The following is a 23685-nucleotide window of genomic DNA, read 5'->3' as shown; positions in this document are numbered from 1 at the left end:
TTGTAGATGTTTCCATATTTATACAGATAGCGGTTTCGGTATTTCCATCTTTATACAGATGGCAGTATAGATATTTCCATGTTTATACAGATGCTGGTTTAGATATTTCCATGTTTATTCAGATGACGGTGTCGGTATTTCTATGTTTATACAGATGTCGGTGTAGATATTTTCATGTTTATAGAGATAGAGGTGTAGACATTTCCATGTTTATGCAGATAGTGGTGTAGATATTTTCATGTCTACAGTGATGGCGGTGTAGGTATTTCCATGTTTACAGAGATAGTGTTGTAGCTATTTCCATGTTTATACAGATAGTGGTGTAGGTATTTCCATGTTTATACAGATAGCGGTGTTGGTATTTCCATGTTTATACAGATAGTGGTGTAGGTATTTCCATGTTTATACAGATAGCGGTGTTGGTATTTCCATGTTTATACAGATAGCGGTGTAGATATTTCTATCTTTATGCAGCTCACGGTATAGATATTTCCATGTTTATACAGATGGCAGTGTAGATAACTCCATGTATATACAGATAGCGGTGTATATATTTCCACGTTTATACAGATGGTGGTGTAGATAGTTCCATATTTATGGAGATGGCGGTGTAAATATTTTCATGTTTATAGAGATGGCGGTGTAGGTATTTCCATGTTTATAGAGATTGCCATGAAGATATTTCCATGTTTATAGAGATAGCGGTGTAGGTATTTCCATATTTATAGAGATAGCGCTGTAGATATTTCCATGTTTATACAGATGGCAGTGAAGATATTTCCATGAGTATACACATGGCATTGTAGGTATTTCCATGTTTATAGAGATGGTTGTGTAGATATTTCCATGTTTATAGAGAAGACTGTGTAGATATTTTATCTTTATAGGGATGGCGGTGTACATATTTCCATGTTTATAGAGATAACGGTGAGGAATTTCCATGTTTATACAGATAGCGGTGTAGATATTTCCATGTTTACGGAGATAGCGTTGTATGTATTTCCATATTTACACAGATAGCGGTGTAGATATTTCCATGTTTATAAAGATCCCGGTGTAGATATTTCCATGTTTATACAGATGGCGGTTTAGATATTTCCATGTTTATATAGATAGCGGTGTAGATATTTCCATGTTTATACAGATAGCAGTGTAGATGTTTAAATGTTTACAGAGATAGTGGTGTAGATATTTCCATTTTGCACAGATTGCGGTGTTGGTATTTCCATCTTTACACAGATAGCGGTGTAGATATTTCCATGTTTACACAGATAGTGTTGTAGATATTTTCATGTTTATAGAGATAGCAGTGGAGATATTTCCATATTTATAGAGATAGCGGTGTAGATATTTCCATGTTTATACAGATAGCGGTTTACATATTGCAATGTTTATAGAGATGGCGGTGTAGGTATTTCCATGTTTATAGAGATAGTGGTGTTGATATTTCCATGTTTATACAGATAGCGGTGTAGATATTTGCATGTTTATACAGATAACAGTGTTGATATTTCCATGTTTATACCGTAGCGGTGTAGATATTTCCATGTTTATACAGCTCGCGTTGTAGATATTTCCATCTATATACAGATGGCGGTGTAGGTATTTCCATGTTTATAGAGATGGTGGTGTAGATATTTCCATGTTTATACAGATGACTCTGTAGATATTTGCATGTTTATACAGATGGCGGCATAGATATTTCCATGTTTATACAGATGATGGTGTAGATATTTCCTTGTTTTTACAGATAGCGGTGTAGGTATTTCCATGTTTATACAGATAGCGGTGTAGATATTTCCATGTCTACAGAGATAGCGTTGTAGATATTTCCATCTTTGCACAGATTGCGGTGTAGATATTTCCAGCTTTACACAGATAGCTGTGTAGATATTTCCTAGTTTACGCAGATAGCTGTGTAGATATTTCCATGTTTATAGACATTTCGCTGTAGATATTTCCATGTTTATACAGATAGCGGTGTTGTTATTACATTTTTGTACAGGTAGCGGTGTAGATATTTCTATGTTTATACAGATCGCAGTGCAGATATTTCCATGTTTATACAAATAGTGTTGAAGATATTTCCATGTTCATACAGATGGCTGTGTAGATATTTCCATATTTATAGAGATGGCGGTGTACATATTTCTAAGTTTATAGACATATCGGTGTAGATATTTCCATGTGTATGGAGATGGCGGTGCATGTATTTCCATGTTTATAGAGATAGTGGTGAAGATATTTCCATGTTTATACAGATAGCGGTGTAGATATTTCCATGTTTATACAGATAGCAGTGTTGGTATTTCCATGTTTATACGGATGGCGTTGTATGTATTTCTATGTTTATACAGATAGCGGTGTAGATATTTCCATGTTTACAGAGATAGTGGTGTAGATATTTCCATCTTTGCACACATTGCAGTGTAGATATTTCCATCTTTACACAGATAGCTGTGTAGGTATTTCCAAGTTTACATATAGCTCTGTAGATATTTCCATGTTAACACAGATAGCGTTGTAGATATTTCCATGTTTATACAGATAGCGGTGTAGATATTTCCATGTTTTTACTGATAGCGGTGTAGATATTTTTATGTTTACTAGAGATAGCGGTGTAGATATTAATATCTTTGCAAAGATTGCAGTGAAGATATTTCGGTCTATACACACATAGCTGTGTAGATATTTCCAAGTTTACACACATAGCTTTGTAGATATTTCCATGTTTACACACATAGCGGTGTAGATATTTCCATCTTTATACAGATAGCGGTGTAGATATTTCCATGTTTATACAGATGGTGGTGTAGATATTTCCATGTTTATGGAGATGGTGGTGTAGATAATTTCATGTTTATATACATGGCCGTGTAGATATTTCCATGTTTGTAGAGATTGCGGTGTAGATATTTCCATGTCTATAGAGATAGCGGTGTAGGTATTACCTTGTTTAGAGAGATAGCTGTGTAGATACATCCATGTTTATACAGATGGCTGTGTAGGTATTTCCATGTCTTTACAGATGGCTGTGTAGGTATTTCCATGTCTATACAGATGACTGTGTAGATATTTGTATGTTTACACAAATGGCGGTGAAGTTATTTCCATATTTATACAGATAGCGGTGTATATATTTCCATGTTTATACAGATAACGGTGTAGATATATCCATGTTTGTACTGATAGCGATGTAGATATTTCCATGTTTATACAGACTGCGGTGTAGATATTTCCATCTTTACACAGATAGCGGTGTAGGTATTTTCATATTTATACAGATCGTGGTGTAGATATTTCCATCTTTACACAGATGGCAATGTATATATTTCCATATTTATACAGATGATAGTGTAGATATTTCCATGTTTATACAGATAGTGGTGTAGATATTTCCATGTTCATGCAGCTGACGGTGTAGATATTTCCATGTTTATAGAGATGGCGGTGTAGATATTTCTATGTTTATAGAGAAAGCGGTGTAGATATTTCTATGTGTATAGAGATGGCGGTGTACGTATTTCCATGTTTATAGAGATAGTTGTGTAGATATTTCCATTTTTATACAGATAGCAGTGTAGATATTTCCATGTTTATACAGATAGCGGTGTTGGTATTTCCATGTTTATACAAATATCATTGTAGATATTTCCATGTTTATACAGCTCGTGGTGTAGATATTTCCATCTCTATAGAGATGGCAGTGTAGATATTTCCATGTTTATACAGATAGCGGTTTAGATATTTCCATGTTTATACAGATGGTGGTGTAGATATTTCCATGTTTATACAGATATCGGTTTAGATATTTCCATATTTATACAGATAGCTGTGTTGTTATTTCCATGTTTATACAGATAGTGATGTAGATTGTTGCATGTTTATGGAGATGGCGATGTAAATTTTTTCATGTTTACAGAGATGGTGGTGTAGATATTTCCATGTCTATACAGATGACTGTGTAGATATTTCCATGTATATGCAGATGGCGGAGTAGATATTTCCATGTTTATACAGATAAAGGTGGAGATATTTCCTTGTTTATACAGATCGTGGTGTAGATATTTCTATGTTTATAAAAACAGCCGTGTAGATATTTCCATGTTTATACAGGTAGCAGTGTACATATATCCATGTTTATACAGATCATTGTGTAGATATTTCCATTTTCCTCAGATGGCAGTTTAGATATTTCCATGTTTATACAGATGGCGGTGTAGAAATTTCCATGTTTATACACACAGCTTTGTAGATATTTCCATGTTCATTCAGAAGGCGGTGTAGATATTTCCATGTTTACAGAGATGGCGGTGTAGATATTTCTATGTTTATAGAGATAGCGGTGTAGATATTTCCATGTGTATAGAGATAGTGGTGTAGGTATTTCCATATTAATAGAGATAGTGGTGTAGATATTTCCATGTTTATTCAGATAGCGTAGAAGTTATTTCCATCTTTATACAGATGGTGTTGTATATAGTTTCATGTTTATGGAGATGGCCGTGTCGATATTTTCACGTTTATAAAGATGGCGGTGTAGATATTTCCATGTTTATAGAGATAGCGGTGTAGATATTTCCATGTTTATACAGATGGCGGTGTAGATATTTCCATGCTTATACAAGTGGCAGTGTAGATATATCCATGTTTATACATATAGCTGTGGAGATATTTCCATATTTATAAAGATAGCGTTGTAGATATTTCGATGTTTATACAGATAACGGTGTAGATATATCCATGTTTATACAGATGGCGGTGTAGATATTTCCATGTTTATACAGATATCGGTTTAGATATTTCCATGTTTATACAGATAGCTGTGTTGTTATTTCCATGTTTATACAGATAGCGGTGTAGATTGTTCCATGTTTATGGAGATGGCGATGTAAATATTTTCATGTTTACAGAGATGGTGGTGTAGATATTTCCATGTCTATACAGATGACTGTGTAGATATTTCCATGTATATGCAGATGGCGGAGTAGATATTTCCATGTTTATACAGATAAAGGTGGAGATAATTCCTTGTTTATACAGATCGTGGTGTAGATATTTCTATGTTTATAAAAACAGCCGTGTAGATATTTCCATGTTTATACAGGTAGCAGTGTACATATATCCATGTTTATACAGATCATTGTGTAGATATTTCCATTTTCCTCAGATGGCAGTTTAGATATTTCCATGTTTATACAGATGGCGGTGTAGACATTTCCATGTTTATACAGACAGCTTTGTAGATATTTCCATGTTCATTCAGAAGGCGGTGTAGATATTTCCATGTTTACAGAGATGGCGGTGTAGATATTTCTATGTTTATAGAGATAGCGGTGTAGATATTTCCATGTTTATAGAGATAGTGGTGTAGGTATTTCCATGTTAATAGAGATAGTGGTGTAGATATTTCCATGTTTATTCAGATAGCGTAGAAGTTATTTCCATGTTTATACAGATGGCGGTGTATATAGTTTCATGTTTATGGAGATGGCCATGTAGATATTTTCACGTTTATAGAGATGGCGGTGTAGATATTTCCATGTGTATAGAGATAGCGGTGTAGATATTTCCATGTTTATACCGATGGCGGTGTAGATATTTCCATGCTTATACAAATGGCAGTGTAGATATATCTATGTTTGTACAGAAAGCGGTAGAGATATTTCCATATTTATAAAGATAGCGTTGTAGATATTTCCATGTTTATACAGATAACGGTGTAGATATATCCATGTTTATACAGATAGCGGTGTAGATATTTCCATGTTTATACAGATAGAGGTGTTGGTATTTCCATGTTTATACAACTAGCATTGTAGATATTTCCATGTTTATACAGCTCGCGGTGTTCTTATTTCCATCTTTATAGAGATGGCAGTGTAGAAAATTCCGTGTTTTTACAGATAGCGGTGTAGATACTTCCATGTTTATACAGATGCTGGTGTAGATATTTCCAAGTTTATGGAGATCACGGTGCAGATATTTTCAGGTTTATAGAGATGGCGGTGTAGATATTTCCACGTATATAGAGATGGCGGTGTAGATATTTCCATGTTTATAGAGATAGCGGTGTAGGTATTTCCGTGTTTATAGAGATGGCGGTGAGGATATTTCCATGTCAACGCAGATGGCTGTGTAGATATTTCCATGTGCATACAGATGGCAGTGTAGATATTTCCATGTTTAAGCAGATGGTGGTGTTGATATTTCCATGTTTATAGAGATGACTGTGTAGATATTTCCATGTTTATACAGATGGTGGTGTAGGTATTTCCATGTTTATAGAGATAGTGGTGGAGATATTTCCATGTTTATACAGATAGCGGTGTAGGTATTTCCATGTTTATAGAGATAGTGGTGCAGATATTTCCATATTTCTACAGATAGCTTTGTACATATTTCTATGTTTATACAGATCGCGGTGTAGATTTTCCATGTTTATAGAGATGGCGGTGTAGATATTTCCATGTTTATACCGATATCGGTGTAGATGTTTCCATGTTTATACAGATAGCGGTGTAGATATTACCATGTTTACACAGATAGCGGTGTAGATATTTCCATCTTTTAACAGATTGCGGTGTGGATATTTCCATGTTTATTCAGATAGCGTTGTAGATATTTCCATGTTTACACAGATAGCTCTGTAGACATTTCCATGTTTACACAGATAGCATTATAGATATTTCCATGTTTATAGAGATAGTGGTTTAGGAATTTCCATGTTTATACAGATAGCTGTGTTGTTATTTCTATGTTTATACAGATTGCGGTGTACATTGTTCCATGTTTATGGAGATGGCGGTGTAGATATTTTCATGTTTATAGAGATGGTGGTGTAGATATTTCCATTCTTATAGAGATGCCTGTGTAGATATTTCCATGTTTATACAGATGGCGGTGTAGATATTTCCATGTTTATACAGATGGTGGTGGAGATATTTCCTTGTTTATAGAGATCGTGTTGTAGATGTTTCTATGTTTATACAGAGAGCCGTGTAGATATTTCCATGTTTATACAGATAGCGGTGTAGATATTTCCACGTTTATAGAGATGGCGGTGTAGATACTTCCTTTTTTATGTAGATGGCGGTGTAGATTTTTCCATGTTTATAGAGATGGCGGTGTATACATTTCCATGTTAATAGAGATAGCAGTGTAGATATTTCCTTGTTTACAGAGATGGCGGTGTTGATATTTCTATGTTTATAGAGATTGCGGTGTTAATATTTCCATGTGTATAGAGATGGTGGTGTAGGTATTTCCATGTTTATAATGACAGTGGTGTAGATATTTCCATGTTTATTCAGATAGTGGTGTATGTATTTCCATGTTTATACAGATGTCGGTGTAGATAGTTCCATGTTTATGGAGATGGCCACGTAGATATTTCCATGTTTATACAGATAGCGGTGTAGACATTTCCATGTGTATAGAGATATTGGTGTAGATATTTCCATATTTATACAGATAGCGGAGTAGATACTTCCATGTTTATACAGATAGTGGTGTAGATATTTCCATGTTTATACAGATAGCTGTGTAGATATATCCATGTTTATAGAGATTGTGGTGTAGATATTTCCATGTTTATACAGATAGCGGTGTAGATATTTCCATTTTTATACAGAGAGTGGTGTAGATATTTCCATGTTTACAGAGATAGAGGTGTAGATATTTCCATATTGCAAAGATTGCGGTGTAGATATTTCCCTCTTCACACAGATTGCGGTGTACATATTTCCATGTTTAAACAGACAGCTGTGTACATATTTCCATGTTTACACAGATAGTGTTGTAGATATTTCCATGCTTATACAGATTGCGGTGAAGATATTTACATGTTTATAAAGATAGCGGTGTAGATATTTCCATGTTTATACAGATAGCGGTGTAGATATTTCCATGTTTATAGAGACAGCGCTGTAGATATTTCCAAGTTTATACCGAGAGTGGAGGAGATATTTCCATGTTTATACAGATAGCGGTGGAGATATTTCCATGTTTCTAGAGACGGTGGTGTAGATATTTCCAACTTTATGCAGGTAGCGGTGTAGATATTTCCATGTTTATAGAGATAGCGGTGTAGATATGTCCATGTTTATACAGGTAGCGGTGTAGATATTTCCATGTTTACAGAGATAGCCCTGCAGATATTTCCATATTTATACAGATAGCGATTTAGACATTTGTATGTTTACTCAGATGGTGGTGTAGATATTTCCATGTTTATACAGATACCGGTGTGGCTATTACCATGTTTATACAGATGGCATTGTAGTTTTATCCATGTTTATACAGATAGTGGAGTAGATATTTACATGGTTATAAAGATAGCGGTGAAGATATTTCCAAGTTTACAGAGATAGCGTTGGAGATATTTCCATGTTCATAGAGACAGCGATGGAGATATTTCCATGTTTGTACAGATAACGATGTAGATATTTCCATGTCTATGCAGATGGTGTAGATATTTCCGTGTTTATGCAGATAGCGGTGTTGATATTTCCATGTTTATAGAGATAGCCATGTAGATATTTCCATGTTTCTACAGATAGTGGTGTAGATATTTCCACGTTTACAGAGATAGAGGTGTAGATATTTCCATATTTTTACAGAAGGCGGTTTAGATATTTCCATATTTATAGAAATAGCCATGTAGTTATTTCCGTGTTTATACAGATAGCGGTGTAGACATTTCCATGTTTATAGAGATAGCCGTGTAGATATTTCCATATTTATACAGATAGCGGTGTAGATATTTCCATGTTTATACAGATAGCAATGTAGATATTTCCATGTTTATAGAGATGGCTGTGTACATATTTCCATGTTTATACAGATGGCAGTGTAGATATTTCCATATTTATAGAAATAGCCATGTAGATATTTCCATTTTTAAACAGATAGCGGTGTAGACATTTCCATGTTTATAGGGATAGCGGTGTGGATATTTCCATATTTATACAGATAGCGGTGTAGATATTTCCATGTTTATACGGATAGCGGTGTAGGTATTTCCATGTTTATACAGATAGCGGTGTAGTTATTTCCATGTTTATACAGATGACTGTGTATATATTTCCATGTTTACGAAGATGGCGGTGTAGATATTTCCAAGTTTATAGAGATAGCTTTGTAGATATATCCATGTTTATACAGATAGCTGTGTAGATATTTCCATCTTTATACAGATGACTGTGTAGTTATTTCCATGTGTATACAGATGGCAGTGTAGATAATTCCCTGTTCATGCAGATAGCGGTGTGGCTATTTCCATGTTTATAGAGGTAGCGTTGTAGATATTTCCATGTTTATAGAGATGGCTGTGTAGATATTTCCATGTTTATACAGATTGCAGTGTAGATATTTCCACGTTTATACAGATAGTGGTGTAGATGTTTCCATGTTTATACAGATGACTGTGTAGCTATTTGCATGTATATACATATGGCAGTGTAGATATTTCCATGTTTATAGAGATATCGGTGTAGATATTTCCGTGTTTATACAGATGGCACTGTAGATATTTTCATGTTTATACAGAAGGCGGTGTAGACATTTCCATGTTTATAGAGATAGCGGTGTAGATATTTCCATAATTATACAGATAGTGGAGTAGATATTTCCATGTTTATACAGATAGTGGTGTAGATATTTCCATGTTTATACAGATTGTGGTGTAGATATTTCCATGTTTATACAGATTTTGGTGTGGATATTTCCATGTTTATACAGATAGCGGTGTAGATATTTCCATGTTTACAGAGATAGAGGTGTAGATATTTCCATATTTGCACAGATTGCGGTGTAGATATTTCCATCCTCACACAGATTGCTGTGTACATATTTCCATGTTTACACAGACAGCTGTGTAGATATTTCCATGTTTACACAGATGGTGGTGTAGATATTTCCGTGTTTATACACATGGCGGAGTACATACTTCCATCTTTATGGAGATGGCAGTGTAGATATTTTCATGTTTATAGAGATGGCGGTGTAGATATTTCCATATTTATAGAGATAGCGGTGTAGATATTTCCATCTTTCTACAGATGGCAGTGTTGTTATTTCCATGTTTATAGAGATGGCGGTGTAGATATTACCATGTTTATAGAGATGGCGGTGTAGATATTTCCATGTTTATAGAGAGAGCGGTGCAGATATATCCATGTTCATAGAGATAGCAGTGAGGATATTTCCATGTTTATACAGATAGCAGTGTAGATATTTCCATTTTTATAGAGATAGCGGTTTCGATATTTCATATTGATACAGATAGTGGTGTAGATATTTCCATGTTTATACAGATTGTGGTGTAGATATTTCCATGTTTATTCAGATGACTGTGTAGATATTTCCATGTTTTTACAGATGGCAGTGTAGATATTTCAATGTTTATAGAGATGGGGCTGTAGATATTTCCATGTTTATACAGATAACGGTGGAGATATTTCTATGTTTATACAGACCGCAGTGTGGATATTTCCATTTTTATAGAGATAGCAGTGTAGATACTTCCATGTTTGTACAGATGGCGGTGTTGATGTTTCCATATATACACAGATTGCTGTGTAGATATTTCCATGTGTATACAGATGGCATTGCAGATATTTCCATGTTTATACAGATGGTGGTGTAGTTATTTCCATGTTTACACAGATGACTTTATGGGTATTTCCATGTTTATACACATGGCGGTGTAGGTATTTCCAAGTTTATAGAGATAGCGGTGTAGATATTTCCATATTTATACAGATAATGGTGTAGAAGTTTCCATGTTTATACAGATAGCGGTGTAGATATTTCCATGTTTATACAGACCACGGTGTAGATACTTCCATGTTTATAGAGATAGCGGTGTAGATATTTCCATGTCTATACAGATAGCGGTGTAGATATTTCCATGTTTATACAGACCGCGGTGTAGATATTTCCGTGTTTATACAGATAGCGGTGCAGATATTTCCATGTTTGTACAGATGGCGGTGTTGATAATTCCATCTATACACAGATGACCGTGTAGATATTTCCATGTTTATACAGATATCGGCGCAGATATTTCCATGGATATGTAGATGGCGGTGTAGATATTTCCATGTTTATACAGATAGCGGTGTAGTTATTTTCATGTTTATATAGATAGCGGTGTAGATATTTCCATGTATATACACATGGCAGTGTAGATATTTCCATGTTTATACAGATGGCGATGTGGATATTTCCATGTTTATACAGACAACTTTGTAAGTATTTCCATGTTTATGCAGATGGCGGTGTAGATATTTCGATGTTTATAGAGATAGCAGTGGAGATATTTCCATGTTTATACAGATTGCGGTGTAGATATTTCCATCTTTATACAGATGGCGGTGTTGATATTTCCATGTTTATACAGATGGCAGTGAAGATATTTCCATGTTTATACAGATAGTGGTGTAGATATTTCCATGTTTATACAGATGGCGTTGTAGATACATCCATGTTTCAGAAGATGGCGGTGAAGATATTTTCATGTTTATAGAGACGGCGGTGTAGATATTTCCATGTTTATACAGATGTCTCTGTAAATATTTCCAAGTTTATGCAGATGATGGTGTAGATATTTCCATGTTTATAGAGATGGCGGTGTAGTTATTTCTATGTTTATAGAGATAGCGGTGTAAATATTTCCATGTTTATAGAGATGTTGGTGTAAGTATTTTCATGTTTATAGAGATAGCGGTGTAGATATTTCCAACTTTATACAGATAGCGATGGAGATATTTCCATGTTTATAGAGATAGCGGTGTAGATATTTCCATCTTTATACAGATAGCGGTGTAGATATTTCCATGTTTATACAGATGGTGGTGTAGATATTTCCATGTTTATGGAGATGGTGGTGTAGATAATTTCATGTTTATATACATGGCCGTGTAGATATTTCCATGTTTGTAGAGATTGCGGTGTAGATATTTCCATGTTTGTAGAGATTGCGGTGTAGATATTTCCATGTCTATAGAGATAGCGGTGTAGTTATTACCTTGTTTAGAGAGATAGCTGTGTAGATACATCCATGTTTATACAGATGGCTGTGTAGGTATTTCCATGTCTATACAGATGACTGTGTAGATATTTGTATGTTTACACAAATGGCGGTGAAGTTATTTCCATATTTATACAGATAGCGGTGTATATATTTCCATGTTTATACAGATAACGGTGTAGATATATCCATGTTTGTACTGATAGCGATGTAGATATTTCCATGTTTATACAGATTGCGGTGTAGATATTTCCATCTTTACACAGATAGCGGTGTAGGTATTTTCATATTTATACAGATCGTGGTGTAGATATTTCCATCTTTACACAGATGGCAATGTAGATATTTCCATATTTATACAGATGACAGTGTAGATATTTCCATGTTTATACAGATAGTGGTGTAGATATTTCCATGTTCATGCAGCTGACGGTGTAGATATTTCCATGTTTATAGAGATGGCGGTGTAGATATTTCTATGTTTATAGAGAAAGCGGTGTAGATATTTCTATGTGTATAGAGATGGCGGTGTACGTATTTCCATGTTTATAGAGATAGTTGTGTAGATATTTCCATGTTTATACAGATAGCAGTGTAGATATTTCCATGTTTATACAGATAGCGGTGTTGGTATTTCCATGTTTATACAAATATCGTTGTAGATATTTCCATGTTTATACAGCTCGTGGTGTAGATATTTCCATCTTTATAGAGATGGCAGTGTAGATATTTCCATGTTTATACAGATAGCGGTTTAGATATTTCCATGTTTATACAGATGGTGGTGTAGATATTTCCATGTTTATACAGATATCGGTTTAGATATTTCCATGTTTATACAGATAGCTGTGTTGTTATTTCCATGTTTATACAGATAGTGATGTAGATTGTTGCATGTTTATGGAGATGGCGATGTAAATTTTTTCATGTTTACAGAGATGGTGGTGTAGATATTTCCATGTATATGCAGATGGCGGAGTAGATATTTCCATGTTTATACAGATGGCGGTGTAGATATTTCCATGCTTATACAAGTGGCAGTGTAGATATATCCATGTTTATACATATAGCTGTGGAGATATTTCCATATTTATAAAGATAGCGTTGTAGATATTTCGGTGTTTATACAGATAACGGTGTAGATATATCCATGTTTATACAGATGGCGGTGTAGATATTTCCATGTTTATACAGATATCGGTTTAGATATTTCCATGTTTATACAGATAGCTGTGTTGTTATTTCCATGTTTATACAGATAGCGGTGTAGATTGTTCCATGTTTATGGAGATGGCGATGTAAATATTTTCATGTTTACAGAGATGGTGGTGTAGATATTTCCATGTCTATATAGATGACTGTGTAGATATTTCCATGTATATGCAGATGGCCGAGTAGATATTTCCATGTTTATACAGATAAAGGTGGAGATATTTCCTTGTTTATACAGATCGTGGTGTAGATATTTCTATGTTTATAAAAACAGCCGTGTAGATATTTCCATGTTTATACAGCTAGCAGTGTACATATATCCATGTTTATACAGATCATTGTGTAGATATTTCCATTTTCCTCAGATGGCAGTTTAGATATTTCCATGTTTATACAGATGGCGGTGTAGAAATTTCCATGTTTATACAGACAGCTTTGTAGATATTTCCATGTTCATTCAGAAGGCGGTGTAAATATTTCCATGTTTACAGAGATGGCGGTGTAGATATTTCTATGTTTATAGAGATAGCGGTGTAGATATTTCCATGTGTATAGAGATAGTGGTGTAGGTATTTCCATGTTAATAGAGATAGTGGTGTAGATATTTCCATGTTTATTCAGATAGCGTAGAAGTTATTTCCATGTTTATACAGATGGCGGTGTATAGAGTTTCATGTTTATGGAGATGGCCGTGTAGATATTTTCACGTTTATAGAGATGGCGGTGTAGATATTTCCATGTGTATAGAGATAGCGGTGTAGATATTTCCATGTTTATACAGATGGCGGTGTAGATATTTCCATGCTTATACAAATGGCAGTGTAGATATATCTATGTTTGTACAGAAAGCGGTAGAGATATTTCCATATTTATAAAGATAGCGTTGTAGATATTTCCATGTTTATACAGATAACGGTGTAGATATATCCATGTTTATACAGATAGCGGTATAGATATTTCCATGTTTATACAGATAGAGGTGTTGGTATTTCCATGTTTATACAACTAGCATTGTAGATATTTCCATGTTTATACAGCTCGCGGTGTTCTTATTTCCATCTTTATAGAGATGGCAGTGTAGATAATTCCGTGTTTTTACAGATAGCGGTGTAGATACTTCCGTGTTTATACAGATGCTGGTGTAGATATTTCCATGTTTATGGAGATCACGGTGCAGATATTTTCAGGTTTATAGAGATGGCGGTGTAGATATTTCCACGTATATAGAGATGGCGGTGTAGATATTTCCATGTTTATAGAGATAGCGGTGTAGGTATTTCCGTGTTTATAGAGATGGCGGTGAGGATATTTCCATGTCAACGCAGATGGCTGTGTAGATATTTCCATGTGCATACAGATGGCAGTGTAGATATTTCCATGTTTAAGCAGATGGTGGTGTTGATATTTCCATGTTTATAGAGATGACTGTGTAGATATTTCCATGTTTATACAGATGGTGGTGTAGGTATTTCCATGTTTATAGAGATAGTGGTGGAGATATTTTCATGTTTATACAGATAGCGGTGTAGGTATTTCCATGTTTATAGAGATAGCGGTGCAGATATTTCCATATTTCTACAGATAGCTTTGTACATATTTCTATGTTTATACAGATCGTGGTGTAGATATTTCCATGTTTATAGAGATGGCGGTGTAGGTATTTCCATGTTTATACCGATATCGGTGTAGATGTTTCCATGTTTATACAGATAGCGGTGTAGATATTACCATGTTTACACAGATGGCGGTGTAGATATTTCCATCTTTGAACAGATTGCGGTGTGGATATTTCCATGTTTATTCAGATAGCGTTGTAGATATTTCCATGTTTACACAGATAGCTCTGTAGACATTTCCATGTTTACACAGATAGCATTATAGATATTTCCATGTTTATAGTGATAGTGGTTTAGGAATTTCCATGTTTATACAGATAGCTGTGTTGTTATTTCTATGTTTATACAGATTGTGGTGTACATTGTTCCATGTTTATGGAGATGGCGGTGTAGATATTTTCATGTTTATAGAGATGGTGGTGTAGATATTTCCATTCTTATAGAGATGCCTGTGTAGATATTTCCATGTTTATACAGATGGCGGTGTAGATATTTCAATGTTTATACAGATGGCGGTGGAGATATTTCCTTGTTTATAGAGATCGTGTTGTAGATGTTTCTATGTTTATACAGAGAGCCGTGTAGATATTTCCATGTTTATACAGATAGCGGTGTTGATATTTCCACGTTTATAGAGATGGCGGTGTAGATACTTCCTTTTTTATGTAGATGGCGGTGTAGATTTTTCCATGTTTATAGAGATGGCGGTGTATACATTTCCATGTTAATAGAGATAGCGGTGTAGATATTTCCTTGTTTACAGAGATGGCGGTGTTGATATTTCTATGTTTATAGAGATTGCGGTGTTAATATTTCCATGTGTATAGAGATGGTGGTGTAGGTATTTCCATGTTTATAATGACAGTGGTGTAGATATTTCCATGTTTATTCAGATAGTGGTGTATGTATTTCCATGTTTATACAGATGTCGGTGTAGATAGTTCCATGTTTATGGAGATGGCCACGTAGATATTTCCATGTTTATACAGATAGCGGTGTAGACATTTCCATGTGTATAGAGATATTGGTGTAGATATTTCCATATTTATGCAGATAGCGGAGTAGATACTTCCATGTTTATACAGATAGTGGTGTAGATATTTCCATGTTTATACAGATATCTGTGTAGATATATCCATGTTTATAGAGATTGTGGTGTAGATATTTCCATGTTTATACAGATAGCGGTGTAGATATTTCCATGTTTATACAGAGAGTGGTGTAGATATTTCCATGTTTACAGAGATAGAGGTGTAGATATTTCCATATTGCAAAGATTGCGGTGTAGATATTTCCATCTTCACACAGATTGCGGTGTACATATTTCCATGTTTAAACAGACAGCTGTGTACATATTTCCATGTTTACACAGATAGTGTTGTAGATATTTCCATGTTTATACAGATTGCGGTGAAGATATTTACATGTTTATAAAGATAGCGGTGTAGATATTTCCATGTTTATACAGATAGTGGTGTAGATATTTCCATGTTTATAGAGACAGCGCTGTAGATATTTCCAAGTTTATACCGAGAGTGGAGGAGATATTTCCATGTTTATACAGATAGCGGTGGATATATTTCCATGTTTCTAGAGATGGTGGTGTAGATATTTCCAACTTTATGCAGGTAGCGGTGTAGATATTTCCATGTTTATAGAGATAGCGGTGTAGATATGTCCATGTTTATACAGGTAGCGGTGTAGATATTTCCATGTTTACAGAGATAGCCCTGTAGATATTTCCATATTTATACAGATAGCGATTTAGACATTTGTATGTTTACTCAGATGGTGGTGTAGATATTTCCATGTTTATACAGATACCGGTGTGGCTATTACCATGTTTATACAGATGGCATTGTAGTTTTATCCATGTTTATACAGATAGTGGAGTAGATATTTCCATGGTTATAAAGATAGCGGTGAAGATATTTCCAAGTTTATAGAGATAGCGTTGGAGATATTTCCATGTTCATAGAGACAGCGATGGAGATATTTCCATGTTTGTACAGATAACGATGTAGATATTTCCATGTCTATGCAGATAGCGGTGTGGATATTTCCGTGTTTATGCAGATAGCGGTGTTGATATTTCCATGTTTGTAGAGATAGCCATGTAGATATTTCCATGTTTCTACAGATAGTGGTGTAGATATTTCCACGTTTACAGAGATAGAGGTGTAGATATTTCCATATTTTTACAGAAGGCGGTTTAGATATTTCCATATTTATAGAAATAGCCATGTAGTTATTTCCATGTTTATACAGATAGCGGTGTAGACATTTCCATGTTTATAGAGATAGCCGTGTAGATATTTCCATATTTATACAGATAGCGGTGTAGATATTTCCATGTTTATACAGATAGCGATGTAGATATTTCCATGTTTATAGAGATGGCTGTGTACATATTTCCATGTTTATACAGATGGCAGTGTAGATATTTCCATATTTATAGAAATAGCCATGTAGATATTTCCATTTTTAAACAGATAGCGGTGTAGACATTTCCATGTTTATAGGGATAGCGGTGTGGATATTTCCATATTTATACAGATAGCGGTGTAGATATTTCCATGTTTATACGGATAGCGGTGTAGGTATTTCCATGTTTATACAGATAGCGGTGTAGTTATTTCCATGTTTATACGGATGACTGTGTATATATTTCCATGTTTACGAAGATGGCGGTGTAGATATTTCCAAGTTTATAGAGATAGCTTTGTAGATATATCCATGTTTATACAGATAGCTGTGTAGATATTTCCATCTTTATACAGATGACTGTGTAGTTATTTCCATGTGTATACAGATGGCAGTGTAGATAATTCCCTGTTCATGCAGATAGCGGTGTGGCTATTTCCATGTTTATAGAGGTAGCGTTGTAGATATTTCCATGTTTATAGAGATGGCTGTGTAGATATTTCCATGTTTATACAGATTGCAGTGTAGATATTTCCACGTTTATACAGATAGTGGTGTAGATGTTTCCATGTTTATACAGATGACTGTGTAGCTATTTGCATGTATATACATATGGCAGTGTAGATATTTCCATGTTTATAGAGATATCGGTGTAGATATTTCCGTGTTTATACAGATGGCACTGTAGATATTTTCATGTTTATACAGAAGGCGGTGTAGACATTTCCATGTTTATAGAGATAGCGGTGTAGATATTTCCATAATTATACAGATAGTGGAGTAGATATTTCCATGTTTATACAGATAGTGGTGTAGATATTTCCATGTTTATACAGATTGTGGTGTAGATATTTCCATGTCTATACAGATTTTGGTGTGGATATTTCCATGTTTATACAGATAGCGGTGTAGATATTTCCATGTTTACAGAGATAGAGGTGTAGATATTTCCATATTTGCACAGATTGCGGTGTAGATATTTCCATCCTCACACAGATTGCTGTGTACATATTTCCATGTTTACACAGACAGCTGTGTAGATATTTCCATGTTTACACAGATGGTGGTGTAGATATTTCCGTGTTTATACCCATGGCGGAGTAGATACTTCCATCTTTATGGAGATGGCAGTGTAGATATTTTCATGTTTATAGATATGGCGGTGTAGATATTTCCATCTTTCTACAGATGGCAGTGTTGTTATTTCCATGTTTATAGAGATGGCGGTGTAGATATTACCATGTTTATAGAGATGGCGGTGTAGATATTTCCATGTTTATAGAGAGAGCGGTGCAGATATATCCATGTTCATAGAGATAGCAGTAAGGATATTTCCATGTTTATACAGATAGCAGTGTAGATATTTCCATTTTTATAGAGATAGCGGTTTCGATATTTCATATTGATACAGATAGTGGTGTAGATATTTCCATGTTTATACAGATTGCGGTGTAGATATTTCCATGTTTATTCAGATGACTGTGTAGATATTTCCATGTTTTTACAGATGGCAGTGTAGATATTTCAATGTTTATAGTGATGGGGCTGTAGATATTTCCATGTTGATACAGATAACGGTGGAGATATTTCCATGTTTATACAGACCGCAGTGTGGATATTTCCATTTTTATAGAGATAGAAGTGTAGATATTTCCATGTTTGTACAGATGGCGGTGTTGCTGTTTCCATCTATACACAGATTGCCGTGTAGATATTTCCATGTGTATACAGATGGCATTGCAGATATTTCCATGTTTATACAGATGGTGGTGTAGTTATTTCCATGTTTACACAGATGACTGTATGGGTATTTCCATGTTTATACACATGGCGGTGTAGGTATCTCCAAGTTTATAGAGATAGCGGTGTAGATATTTCCATATTTATACAGATAATGGTGTAGAAGTTTCCATGTTTATACAGATAGCGGTGTAGATATTTCCATGTTTATACAGATCACGGTGTAGATACTTCCATGTTGATAGAGATAGCGGTGTAGATATTTCCATGTTTATACAGATAGCGGTGTAGATATTTCCAAGTTTATACAGAATGCAGTGTAGATATTTCCATGTTTATACAGATAGCGGTGCAGATATTTCCATGTTTGTACAGATGGCGGTGTTGATATTTCCATCTATACACAGATGACCGTGTAGATATTTCCATGTTTATACAGATATCGGCGCAGAGATTTCCATGGATATGTAAATGGCGGTGTAGATATTTCCATGTTTATACAGATAGCGGTGTAGTTATTTTCATGTTTATATAGATAGCGGTGAAGATATTTCCATGTATATACACATGGCAGTGTAGATATTTCCATGTTTATACAGATGGCGGTGTGGATATTTCCATGTTTATACAGATAACCTTGTAAGTATTTCCATGTTTATGCAGATGGCGGTGTAGATATTTCGATGTTTATAGAGATTGCAGTGGAGATATTTCCATGTTTATACAGATAGCGGTGTAGATATTTCCATGTTTATACTGATCGTGGTGTAGATATTTCCATGTTATAGAGATGGCGGTGTAGATATTTCCATGTTCATAGAGATAGCGGTGTTGGTTTTGCCATGTTTATGGAGATAGCGGTGTGGATGTTTCCATTTTTATACAGATAGGGGTGTAGATATTTCGTTGTTTATAGAGATGGCGGTGTTGATATTTCCGTGTTTATACAGATCACGGTGTAGATATTTCCTTGTTTATACTAATAGCGGTGTAGCTATTTCCATGTTTATGCAGATAGCGGTGTAGATATTTCCGTGTATTTACAGATGGCTGTGTAGATATTTCCATGTTTATACAGATGGTTGTGTAGATATTTCCATGTTTATACAGATGACTTTGTAGGTATTTCCATGGTTATACAAATGCCGGTGTAGATATTTCCATGTTTATAGAGATAGCTGTGTAGATATTTCCATGTTTACACAGATTGCGGTATAGATATTTCCATCTTTCTACAGATGGCATTGTAGATATTTCCATGTTTATACAGATGGCGGTGTAGATTCTTCCATGTTTCTATAGATGGTGGTGTAGATATTACCATGTTTATACAGGTAGCGGTGTAGATATTTCCATCTTTGCACAGATTGCTGTATAGATATTTCCATTTTTACACAGATAGCTGTGTAGATATTTCCAAGTTTACACAGAAAGCTGTGTAGATATTTCCATGTTTACACAGATAGCATTGTATATATTTCCATGTTTATACAGATAGCGGTGTAGATATTTCCATGTTTATACAGATAGCGGTGTAGATATTTCCATGTTTATAGAGACAGCAGTGCAGATATTTCCATGTTTATACAGATAGCGGTGTAGATATTTCCACGTTTGTAGACATAGCGATGTAGATATTTCCACGTCTATATAGATAGCGGTGTAGTTATTTCCACATTAATACAGATAACGTTGTAGATATTTCCAGGTTTATAGAGACAGCGGTGTAGATATTTCCAAGTTTCTACAGATAGCGGTGTAGATATTTCCATGTTTATAGGGACAGCGGTGTAGATATTTCCATGTTTATACAGATAGCGGTGTAGATATTTCCATGTTTATACAGTCAGTGGTGTAGATATTTCCATGTTTAAACAGATAGCCGTGTATATATTTCCATGTTTATACAGACAGCGGTGTAGATATTTCCATGTTTTACAGATAGTGGTGTAGATATTTCCATGTTTATAGAAATAGCCGTGTAGATATTTCCATGTTTATACAGATAGCGGTGTAGACATTTCCACATTTATACTTATAGCGTTGTAGATATTTCCAGGTTTATAGAGTTAGCGGTGTAGATGTTCCCACGTTTATAGAGATAGCAGTGTAGATATTTCCATGTTTTTAGAGATATCGGTGTATATATTTCCACGTTTATAGAGATAGCGGTGTAGATATTTCCATGTTTCTAGGCACAGCGGTGTAGATATTTCCATGTTCGTAGAGATAGCGGTGTAGATATTTCCATGTTTATAGAGACAGTGATGTAGATATTTGCGTGTTTATAGAGATAGCATTGTAGATATTTCCATGTTTATAGAGACAGTGGTGTAGATATTTCCATGTTTATACAGATAGAGGTGTAGATATTTCCATGTTTATAGAGACAGCAGTGTAGATATTTCCATGTTTATACAGATAGCGGTGTAGGTATTTCCATGTTTATAGAGATAGCGGTGTAGATATTTCCATGTTTATAGAGATAGCGGTGTAGATATTTCCATGTTTATTGAGACGGCCGTGTAAATAGTTCCATGTTTATACAGATAGCGTTGTAAATGTTTACACATTTACAGAGATAGCGGTGTAGATATTTCCACGTTTGCAGAGATTTTATGAAAAGTTATTTTATGAAGACCAAACAAGTCATTGGGGTACCTACCTTATGTCATTTTTTACTTTGAGAGTGTTAAAAATACCCCTACCCTAACCAAAACCCTGACATATAGAGCCAGGAAAGGCTATGCAATAAAGGATTCTTGGGCTTGTATGCCTGATAACAAAAACTTATCACAGAAGACTGCAAAAAACACAATCTTGCACAAAGCCCATTGCAACTTTGCACACAACAATGCTTTTGAAGGATATTTGCCCAACAACTGCCTGTCCAACCTGGGTCTGGCATCACCTTTGTTATTGATCTTTGTAGCCAAGGATAGTCATTTCCAAATGATCATATAATCTTCCTCATTTTTTCTTTTGTCTTCCTTTACCTCCGTGAATATGCATATAGTTTACTCTGGCTTGCCTGTTTCTATTGCAAGGCTCTGTTTCCAAACGAATATCTTTTTCTTGTGGAGAGCCTCTCTCTGTTTGTTATTTAGGTTGATAAGAGAAATGGGAACATTTGAGAGCTCAGGTAAAAGGCCTTAGTCTACAGTGAAACTTTTTTGCACCCTTAGATGCTTACTTCCACTACAACCTGCAGGTTTGCCTTGAAAAGTTCTTGGAATAAGTTTGAGCTTTGGTCTTCTCCGATTCATTTAGCATAGATTCTCAAAATGTGGTCCCTGGACCCACAGCATCAGCATCACCTGGAGATTGTTAGAAATGCAAATCATCGGGTCTCATTCCAGACCCTCAGCTGGAAACTCTAGGGGCATGGCCAGACCCTCTGTAGCTGAACAAGCCATCCAGGTGGTTTTGATGCAGCTAAAGTTTTGGAACAACTAATGTAGCCCCATTTGGAAAACTTGGCTCTACAGGCCTCCCTAGCTGGTAAGCTGCTAGCATTTTTTGTTTGTTTGTTTCTTTGTTTTGATACAGGGTCTTGCTCTGTTGACCAGACCGTGACCTCCTGGGTTCAAGCGAGGACTCAGCCTCCTGAGTAGCCGGGACTACAGGTATGTGCCACCACCATGCCCAACTACTTTTTGTATTTTTTTTTTTTGTAGGGATGGGGTTTTAGCCCAGGCTAGTCTCAAACTCCTGGACTCAAGCAATCTGCCCACTTTGGCCTCACGAAGTGCTGGGATTATAGGCATGGGCCACCACTCCTGGCCCAAAGTTCATATTTTAACTACTAACCTAAATTATTTTAAAAACAAAATTCTCCTTGGACTCAAACCAGGTCAGAGTGACATGATCATGTGCCTGTTTTGTGCAGGGTGAAGTGAGATTATTATCTAGGAAATAGCTGAAATGTCCTGAGGGTGACAAAGAGGAGCTGTGTTTTCAGCCAAATATCAGAACCAGGGCCACTGCCTGCCGCTGAACCCCAGCGGGGACCCCTACTTTGTGTTTATCTGTGGTGGCTACGCTTGCCCACCTGGGTAGGAACCCCGAGAATGACTCCAGACTTTTCCAGGGACTGCATGCCAGGGTATTTTTACAATTTATGTGTAGACTTTGTTCGGGTGGAAAAGTTATTTTATGAAGACGAAAGAAGCAATTGGGGTACCTACCTTATGGCATTTTTTATATTGAGAGTGTTAAAAATACCCCTCCCCTAACCAAAACCCTGACAAATAGAGCCAGGGAAGGCCATGCAATAAAGGATTCTTTGGCTTGTATGCCTGATAACAAAAACTTATCACAGAAGACTGCAAAAAACACAATCTTGCACAAAGCCCATTGCAACTTTGCACACAACAATGCTTCTGAAGGATATTTGCCCAACAACTGCCTGTCCAACCTGGGTCTGGCATCACCTTTGTTATTGATCTTTGTAGCCAAGGATAATCATTTCCAAATGATCATATAATCTTCCTCATTTTTTCTTTTGTCTTCCTTTACCTCCGTGAATATGCATATAGTTTACTCTGGCTTGCCTGTCTCTATGGCAAGGCTCTGTTTCCAAACGAATATCTTTTTCTTGTGGAGAGCCTCTCTCTGTTTGTTATTTAGGTTGATAAGAGAAATGGGAACATTTGAGAG

General features: G+C 35.6%; 1 long non-coding RNA gene across 1 annotated transcript in view; it reads left to right on the top strand.

Annotated features, from left to right (window-relative positions):
• Window positions 1-23685, top strand: part of LOC134810232 (uncharacterized) — a 183900-nt gene that overhangs the window by 159721 nt on the left and 494 nt on the right. The window contains exon 3 of the long non-coding RNA XR_010157832.1: window positions 22576-22652. This is a non-coding gene — a long non-coding RNA (uncharacterized LOC134810232). The remainder of the gene's footprint in view (window positions 1-22575; window positions 22653-23685) is intronic.

Source organism: Pan troglodytes, chromosome 5 (genome assembly GCF_028858775.2).
Source record: "Pan troglodytes isolate AG18354 chromosome 5, NHGRI_mPanTro3-v2.0_pri, whole genome shotgun sequence".
Lineage (NCBI taxonomy): Eukaryota > Metazoa > Chordata > Mammalia > Primates > Hominidae > Pan > Pan troglodytes.
Note: the sequence above shows the minus strand (reverse complement) of the source record. Positions and strands in the feature narration are given on the sequence as shown.